Raw genomic sequence first — 10,412 nt, forward strand, 5'->3', positions numbered from 1 at the left:
AACAAATCTCCCAGAAGTCCAAGCTTCGGTAGGGATAATTCCCATTCCCAAGGCCGTCTTGAAGATCACCAACGATGACCCTCACAACCAGCGAGAGAAAGGTTTAGCTCCGCAGATTCTGCCATCGGGTCATGTGATGTGGGTCCATCTGGACCTCCTCAACGACGAACAATGGACTACAAAGTCCTCGAAAAAGGCTAAGGGAAAATATTGTAATGTCATCTCCACCATTCTAGGTGGGGAAAAGACAGCAGTGACCACCCTGACTGACTCCGAAGAGGAAACCACTGTCCTCGCCACGAGAGCAGGGAAGGAATTCGCGAAGGAATATCCCACGAGGGCAGAGAACCCGGCAGGACCTCCCACGAGGCCAGCCGCAACAGCCCCTCCCAATCCAGACAGACCAGGCTCAAGCCGCCAACCTTTCCATTTCAATGTGCTCGCGCAGCTGAAGAGCATCCCTACGCGAATCATCATGTACGATCTCCTACGGCTATCCAAGCCTACCCGGGAAGCTCTGCAAGAGGCACTGGCCGATTCGGAGGTTTTCTCCACACACTTCTCGAGGGAAGAGGTGCGCGACGTGTTGCCAAACCTCCGAGAGGCGGGTCCCGTGCATCACTTTCACTCCCGAGGACATGCTCATCAAGAGCACATCTCATGATCGACCACTATACTTCACATGGTACGTCGGTTCGTCGAAAGTGGATCAAATTCAGGTCGACCCGGGTTCCGCATTGAGCATCGTTCCCCTGAAGTTGATCAAACACTTGGGAATACCGCCAAGGCGCCTGTCTTCGACCACCACGACCATCTTTGGCTTTAATGCCACGGGGACTCGGCCGCTTGTTAAAATCCGCCTGAAGTGTCGAATAGGCGATATGAAGACAGAGGTGACCTGCTACGTCATCGACACCGAGCCTTCTTACAACATACTCCTAGGACATCCATGGATCCATGGCAACCGGATAGTTCCATCCACGTTGCACCAATGCCTGAAGTATGTGGACGATTACGAGCAAGTGAAGACGGTAGTGGCCAACAAGCAACCCTTCAAAGGCGTCGAAAACTACTTCACGGATTCTCCGATGTACCAAGACCCCGACGAGCCACCGGCAGAGGAGCTGGAGAGTGGCAACGAGGCAGACAGTGAGCCTGAGTACGACGACAGCTTAATCCTGAACGATTTCGAGTCAATTGTAATCGGTTACGAAAGTCACAATGTAACCAACGCTGTTCAGGCGGAAGAAATTATCATGAATGAGAAGTCCAACTTTACTTATTTGTCGTCTTGTTCCACATCCGAGGATGATGCGCCCAATAACCTATGGTCAAAATTCTACAGTGATCCCTCCCTGCACTTGCCAGTATGCTCGTCATACGTCGCCAAGGCACATCCAATAAAGTCATCGCAAGCTGTGCTCGTCGTGCCAGCCCGGAATAATTATCGAAAAGATATTATCTTCGGTCGAATTGACCATCCCCTACACACGCTATGGGATGAGTCTGAAGACGAGGACCCGGCGCCTCAGTTTTCGCAATACAGTCAGGTTGCGAAGCGCATGATGAGCGACATGGGGTATGACCTCACTAGTTTAGAGGGCTTGAATTACGGCCGAGGGCGCAAAACGGTCATCCGACCTACTTATGTACCCAAAGGTAAACCCTCAAACTACTTCAACAGGACTCGGAAAGGCTTAGGCTACTCCTCCTCCTCATTGGATTTGTGCTTTTACGCCAACGAGGATTCCGACTATGCATATTCGGGGGATCGATCGTCGACAACCTCGGCATGGAACTCAGATGTCAGCGTGAGGGATCTATTCGAAAACTTTACGGTCAATATGGCTATGATGAATCCCGCCGAAATGGCAGAGGATGGACAAGTTCCGCTTTATGACGAGATGTGGGATCGCCATGTTAACGCCCAGTGGAACAGTCGCTTTGAGCAACGTGAACCACCGACCGAAGACGAAATCCTCCAGGTGAACATGGGTAATGAGGCGAATCCCAAGCCCATATTCATCAGTGGTAGTTTACCTCCCCAGGAAAAAGAGGACCTCATTGCCCTCATACTGGAATACATTAACGTCTTCGCGTGGAATTACGAGGACATGCCCGGCCTGGATCCGCGGGTCGCCATACATCGCCTCAACATCAGCCCAGGCGCCAAACCAGTCAAGCAACAGCAGAGGCAGTTTCGCCCTCAGATCATGGAAGCGATCGAGGCCGAAGTGAAGAAACTGATCGAATCTGGTTTCATCAGGGAGGAGCAACACCCTGACTGGGTGGCCAATATTGTTCCGGTCCTGAAAAAAAACGGTAAGATTCACATCTGCATTGACTTTAGGGACCTTAACGCTGCGTGCCCCAAAGACGAATTTCCCCTTCCCATCACGGATGTCATCATTGACAACACATGCGGATTCGAGAGGATGTCCTTCATGGATGGTTTCTCGGGGTACAATGACAACACATACGAATTTCCCCTTCCCAACTCATCATCAAGCAGATGACTGGCGAATACGAGGTCAGGAACGATGATCTCATCCCACTCCATAAAGCGGCTATAAAACTAGTAGGGTCATTTGAGAGCTTCCACATTGAGCACGTGCTCCGTTCCAAGAACACGCATGCAGACGCCCTCGCGTCTTTGGCGGCTAACTTGGCCCAGCCATTAGGAACGACCCAACGGGTCACTGTCGCCAGCCGAAGACTCTTTCGACTAAAAGACGTCCCAGAAGCGAACGCCACCCATAAAAACCCCAGATCAGCCCGATCAGGAAGATTGGCGTCTCCCGATCATCGATTACGTTCTATACGGCATGTTGTCCTAAGACGCAAGGGAACGAGAGTCTGTCCGACGACGTGTTCTACTATGATTCGACCACCAAGACGTTATATCGGAGGTCATACGACGGCTTGTTGCTTCGATGTCTTTCAAAGGCAGAGGCGCAGGAGGCCCTACGCGAAGCCCATGACGGCACTTGCGGGGCTCACCAGCCTGGACCCAAGCTTTGGGATTGCTTGTGGAGGATAGGCTACTTTTGGCCGGGGATGATTAGCGACGCGGTCGCTTACGCAAAGCGCTGCCACGAATGCCAAATCCACGCCAACTACATGCATCAACCTCCTGAAGACCTGCACCCGACGAAGGCGTCATGGCCCTTCGAGGCATGGAGGATGGACATAGTCGGACCAATATCTCCGTCGTCGGCAAGAGGCCATCGTTTCATCTTCGCGATCACCGACTACTTCTCTAAATGGGTCGAAGCCGTCCCCTTAAGAGAGGTCAAGACTAATGACGTGATCAAATTCATCAAACAGCATGTCATATACCGATACGGCGTACCCCGGTGTATTATTCATGACAACGGCACGCAGTTCGTCAGTCATGTATTCACCAGGTTTTGTGACAAGTTCCGAATACAAAATCTCTCATCCACGGCCTATAACCCTTCAGCGAATGGTTTGGTCGAGGACTTCAACAAAACAATTATCAAGATTTTGACCAAACTAACTTCCACTAGCAAACGCGATTGGAATGAAAAGCTAGGCGAAAGCTTATGGGCATATCGCACAACAGTTCGCACACCGACTAGTAACACGCCCTACTCATTGGTGTACGGCTATGAAGCCGTGTTGCCTTTAGAGATTCAAATTCCATCCCTCCGCGTCGCCCTAACAACGGGGATGACGGTTGAGGATAATCACCAATGACGAATCGCGGAGCTCGAAGCGTTGGACGACAAACGACTAGAAGCTTAACAGCACATTGAGTTCTATCAAGCTCGAATGGCCAAGGCTTTCGACAAGAAAGTTAAACGCCGAGCCTTCAAGGAGGGAGAACTGGTACTATTCGTTCGCCGACCGATGATCCTCACCTCTAAGAAGAAAGGTAAATTTCAGCCCAAATAGGAGGGGCCGTTCGTGGTAGAGATAGTCTACTCGAATGGAGCTTATCGCCTCGATAAGATCATGATGCCCATCAATGGCAAATACTTGAAGAAGTACTACCCTTAGTTCTCCTCCCACACTCCCACGAGTGCATGAGTCTAAACTGGTCCTCACATCCTCCAAGTGGTATAAGAGGTTAAACTATTCCCTACCCCTACACTTCCATTTCTTGAACCGGGTTCCCAGTTATGGCGAACCGCTCAAATCAGGCGAGCCCAACAGTTTAGGCAAGCCTCACTTATCGAGCCAGGTTCCCAGTTATGGCGAACCGCTCAAATCAGGCGAGCCTAACGACTTAGGCGAGCTCCACTTCTTGGGCCAGATTCCCGGCGATGGCAAACCCCTCAAAACAGGCAAGACTAGCAGTTCAGGTGGGCTGCATCAAACTCCCACTTGGTCAAACCTTCAGATAGTTAGGACCAAAGCCACAATCCCCCGCCAATCCTCTTCAATAGGATGGCGGGACCCCACTGTCATGTTAACACTATACCTCTGACAAAATCAACTTACCAATCCTCTTCAAAAGGATGGTAGGTCCACAAAGTCGCTCAGATCGCGGTAATTCCTATCACGTTAACGATTACTTCTGATAGCCGATACCATCATTCCCGCAAATGACGTTGTCCGATCAGTCGTTATACTCATACGTCCCTGAACGATTTGATTCTCCCAGCACCGTCTTTCCCATAAAAGGCGTTGTTGTTTGATAGTGGCCTACTATGCGATGTGCTGCTATTTCAGGGTTTGTCTTTGCCCCAAGAGAAGACAAATCATGGTTCGTCTTCATCTTTGCCCTAAGAGAAGATAAGCTTCCCCCTAGACTCCAACAGGTATACGAGTATAAACTGTTCCCTAGACTCCAACGGGTATACGAGTATAAACTGTTCCCTAGACTCCAACGGGTATACGAGTATAAACTGTTCCCTTTACTCCAACTGGTGCATGAGTCTAAACTATCCCCTTATACTCTCACTGGTGCAAGAGTATAAACTGCTCCTTTCCTCCAACCGGTGCACGAGGCTAAACTGCTCCTTTACTCCAACTGGTGCATGAGTCTAAACTGCCCCCTTATACTCCCACTGGTGCAAGAGTATAAACTGCTCCTACCCTCTGACTGGTATACGAGGTTAAACTGCTCCCTATGCTCTTAATCCAAATGCCTCGAAAGGCTAAGGATAGAGGAGAAATTTTAGCATTGAGCCTAAGAGAAACTCCTTGACAACTTACCATGCTAAGGGCAAGAGCATGGCTAGTCCAACTCAAACGGCAGTTGGTAAAGATGAATCAAGTCTGTTGATAGCTGAGGGTTTGCTCAAAATCCTAGATGGCGATCATCAACTGCAAGTGAAGAGATCAACTTCACCGAGCTCGTTGGAGGGCTACTCACTCCATCTGAGCAGGGATCACTTTACAGGTCTTCATATCCAAAGTGTTCCAGACCCCATGCGGCCTGATTCAGGTCTGAAAACTTTGGAGGGGGTTTTGTAGGCAATAAAAAATGCCTTTAAATCCTTATCAGAGAAGTTCAGAACAAAACTGCTAAAACCTCGCCCGAAATAGCAAAAAGGGAAAAAACACTGATAAAAAGGGGAAAATGCAGATATCTCCCAAACCGTAAGGAATTTGGCAAAATAGAGGAAACGAACCAAAGCCTTCGGCTAGGTTCGGATGGCTCCATCTCGTCGAGATAGGCGATTTTCATATATAATTCGTCCAATTCCGACTTACGGTTTGAAAGTTACAGCCTATTCTTCGATCCATGCTCAGGAGCTCGCCTGCAGCTCGAATTTCGCCTGCACGATCAAGACCCAAGCTCGCATGCACACTCGAGCTTACCTGCAGACCCAAGTCTGCCTGCAATCCCAAGCTCGCCTGCAGACTCAGCTCGCCTGCAAGCTCGCCTGTAGACCCAAGTCTGCCTACAGTCCCAAGCTCGCCTATAGACCCAAGCTGCAGACTCGCCAGCTCACTGTCAACTGTCCACTTGGAGTATGGGAACAGTTACATCAGTGGTCAAATCTCACAAATCAAGGGAGAAAGCATGGCGCTCCTCACCTAGCAAGAATAGGGCGGCTGACAGGACCCCCTAAGTGGTTACATCCTACAGCTAGGGCGGCTGACAGGACCCCTAAGTGGTCACATCCCACAGCTAGGGCGGCTGGCTCCCTCACCTCTATTAGTGGTCAAATCCTATGAATCAAGGGATGGCCCATGCCATCCCTTGCCTATTAAAACACATCTTCAGCCAGCATGAAGGGGGGATTGGTTGTTGCATATTCTGCTGGCTAATCTCCCAAAGGTTGAACCTGGACTTTTGCTAAAGGCTCCCTCATTTGAGAACTGAAGCTCCGGCAGCAACTTCGATCGGATCGTCCAAGGGAAGCAGACTCGGCACGAGCACCGAGCGAGGCGTCCTATCGCTACCGAAGAACCCACGTAAAACAAGGAGGGCATTCCCTCCGCTTCTGTTGTAAATATTTGATTATTTGTTTGTAATAAGCTGTTCTTATCAATACAAACGAAGTTCCCTGTTTTCGGGAGATCAAAATTTACACCTACAACTAGGTCTTTCTTTCCCCTAAGGCCGAGAGACGACTGTAAGAGTCGACCAAAGGGTTGAGTTTGTTTTGCTAGGACTCTTATCGTATTATTTTGCAAACATCCATATCTTGGGTGAGTGAACACTATAACAGTTGGCCCATTTGACTTAGAGTCGGCTTTTAGTCGACTCTAAGAGAAATAAGATATGCTCTGATCAATACAGGCCTCCTGAGGACAAGAAACTGCGAAGTCTCTGTCTTAGAGACGTGGCTTGTCATTATTGGCCACCATTGTTAACTCCGCTATTCATGGCTGACGTTATCAAAGATTTGAACCATCTTTTTAGGAGACGAAGTGTCATGGATATATGGGAGGATCTTCCACTTTTCGAGTATTAGGACGTGGGGCATTAAATGAGGGTGGCGCTTCATGTTTTGAAAGAACCTCTTCGGATTCATTTCCTTGTAATCTTAAAATTGTAATCTTGAGTCAGTTATAATTTTAAGATCTAAAACAATAATTTACTCAAAATCCATAATGTGTGGGTTTCATCCTTCATCTACAGCAAGATCAAGGTTACAACCTAAATTCATCTAAGTCTATAATATCAAATATCTCAGCACATTCCTAGCATCACATCACACACATATGAAAACTCACAAAATATAATTTAGACATACAGAAAACAAATACGCTTGTCTTCTAAAAAACTAATTTTCAAGGGATTTTTAAAAATTCCCAAAACTTCACAAATCATCAAACTACATGCAATTACCCCGTTATCATAGGTAATCTTCACTTCAAGGAAGCTAACAAATAAAATAGAAGTAAATCGGAAGTCAAAATCTCAAAAATGCACACAATAGAGTTTGACAATTTACAAAGTTTGAGTGCATGCGCTTTGTAGTTGGGCATGTATACTCAATGACACATTACAATAGATAAAATGGTGGGTTAAACTTCTTAAAATAGGCTGCTACCAGATCGGGCTCGTGATTAGTAGAGTGAACCCATGTGCTCAACCTAGCATATTGTAGTTTGGTTGTAATTTATCGAATTACATTATTATATACTTCAACCAATTCTCATTCCAAGGATTACCCATTTAGAGTCATTTGCAATTAGTTTGAGCTCAATCCATCAAGAATCTAAAGAGAAATCTCAACATTTCGATATTATCCAAAAATATAAGTTTTATAAGGAAATTAGCTAGATTTGAACAAATCCATGAATCAAAATATGCAATTGATAGTTAAACATGATTAAAACAAATGCTCTAAGTTACTGGTCTAACAAGAAGAGAGAGAGATGTTTGCCTTCGTTGAAATTTACCTTTTTGCCATGGATTGAAAAAAATCGCATCTTTATCTAGCACAAACGATTCTAGATGAAATCTGAGATTCAAACAAAGAAATTGAGCACAAAAAGGAAACTTATCTTAGTTTGGATCTATGGCTTGGATGGTTGATTTATTCTCTGCCCACTCTATTGATCTCCTCCTTTATCAAAAGTCTCCACTCTCTCTAATCTCACTCTTTTCTCTCTCACTCTCACTCTCTTCTTTGTAGATTCTGCCTAAAAGTGAACTAGAATTTTAGAAGAGAATTATCTCTTTCTATTTATAGGAAATAATACACTCATCCTAAAACATCATAATATTTACGACAATACCACCCATGGCTAATCTTGCACTTATACTCTAATTTAACCTCTCTAAACTCTCGGATTGACCCTCTTATCTTCCTAACTCAAGTCTAAAACGTTAAAGATGGTTTGGGTCTAGTCTAGATATGGGGTGGTTGATTTTTGGAACTTTTGGTCAACTTAGTCAAAGGTATCCGTATCCATATAAATACGAGATACGATTTTGGTGGACATTACATATCTTGAATATTAGAAAAGACATGAAATGAGTGTTTTTACGATCAAGAGCATTTTGGATTTGGAAAGTCAGATCTAATAATGTTGACTAAGGGGTTATCTGACCAAATGATACGAGTCGCCGGACGAGCACTCTTGATCGCGGAATTATTAAGAGTGGGTTGTGAAGAAGACAAAAGAAAACACACAAGAATTGAGTTGGTCGAAGGAAAATACCTTCTCTAGATTATGAGAAATAATAGATTACAAATCTCTCTCTCACAATCTCTCTAGATCAAAGAACAATCTCCCTGATCTCCTTTCTGAATACAATCTGCTTAGCAAACCCTAGAAAAATCGTGTTTCAATATATATCAAAACACAAACCAAAAGCGAACAAGAAACTGAAAACCAGGCCCAGCCGACTCGCGGTCGACCACAGAATCCATAGCGGTCGACCGTGGCAATCGACAGAAACATAAAATCGACTACATGGTTTGATGGTCGACCGCAGAACCCATCGCGATCGACCGCAAAAAAGTCCAGAGACTTTTTCTGAGCTGTGCACGTTCGCGGTCGATCATGGCGTCATGTGCGGTCAATCACTGGAAGTCCAAAGTGTTTTCCTATAATTTTCCTGTACTCTTCGACGTTGCCGCCTTCAACGACTTCGTCCACGTCTCTATTCTCAAGATACTATGAGAATCATCTATCCTCAAGCTCACATGAGGATCGCTAAGCTCCCAAAGTAAGGAAGAAGATACACCCGTATCATGGCTCCCCCCTTTAAGAACTTGTCCTGTTCAAGTTAGAACTATAGAGTAGGGAACTCGTGAGCCCCTCCTTTCCTGAACCACTTAGCCTTGTGAGGACTCTAGTCTCGACGTCCGATCAAAAACAACTCCTTCATCTCACGTCTCATCGTAGTCACATTCCGCTCCAAATTGCAACCCTCTTTCAGTGGCTCCTCATAAGAACCAATGCATAGCACAATAAACTTCTTGCTTGCATTCACTAGCCTCTTCGCTCGGTTCACCGTCACCAAATTGGTCTCATTCGGAAGAGACGCCGAACAAAATATGAACTTTTCACCATCTTTGGTCAATGTGTACTTCTGAGCCCGCCACTCGTAGATCGCGTATCTAACCCACAAATAGGGATAGCCTAGTATAACCTAACAAACATCCAATGGAACTACGTCGCACATGACCTCGTCAATATATGACTCATGGAGCGTAAATCTGAAAGTGCATTGATCAACTACACTCAGTCCTATCTCTTTCTGAATCTACCCCAATGGATAGGGCTTTGGATGCTTGACTGTCTCCAGACCAGCTTCTAAATCAAGGCCTCGGATATCAAATTCTTCTTGCTGCCTGGATCAACTATGACATCAACTAAACTGGTCTTCACCTGTAACTTAAGAACAAAGAGCTGCTCTTTAGGGTCGTCATCCTCTTTCGTGATCTATTTCTCCGTCATAAGATTGAGACTATTGTTGGGTTTTGTCATCCTTGGGATTTCTTTCGGAACTTGAGCTATCATGTATGCCTTTTTCTCCTTATTCTTCTTCAACCCCCTTGGCTTAAGATGATGATACTTCTCCCAGCACCGATCAGCTACATACCCTGTCTTCTCACAATGACTACAAATCAGCCCTGCTTTTCCTGAATCACTCTTCTTCTTCTTCTTCTTAGATTGAGAACCACTAGACTCGCCTCCAGCTTGTTTTGCATCTCCCTTTGCCCCGTTGCTCCTTTTTTGCTTGCCTTCGATGGCAATAGCTTTCACACTCACCTCTGCAATAGATTTCACCGTGAATAACTTCATCTCCTTTCGGATGTAATCGCTCAATCCCTCCATATACTTCATAAACACATAATATTCCTTCATCGCAATGTTGAGGACCGTCGCCTACTGCTGGAACTCTGTGGTGTATTCTTGAACGGTTTGATTGACTCTTTGGTACAAGCTGTACCACTTGTACCAACGCTCCTCAAGGAATCCCACCGGGTAGAATTGTTTCCTTAGTAGCTCTTTGAACTTATTCCACG

Source organism: Asparagus officinalis, unplaced genomic scaffold, assembly GCF_001876935.1.
Source record: "Asparagus officinalis unplaced genomic scaffold, Aspof.V1 AsparagusV1_Un47, whole genome shotgun sequence".
Classification (NCBI taxonomy): domain Eukaryota; kingdom Viridiplantae; phylum Streptophyta; class Magnoliopsida; order Asparagales; family Asparagaceae; genus Asparagus; species Asparagus officinalis.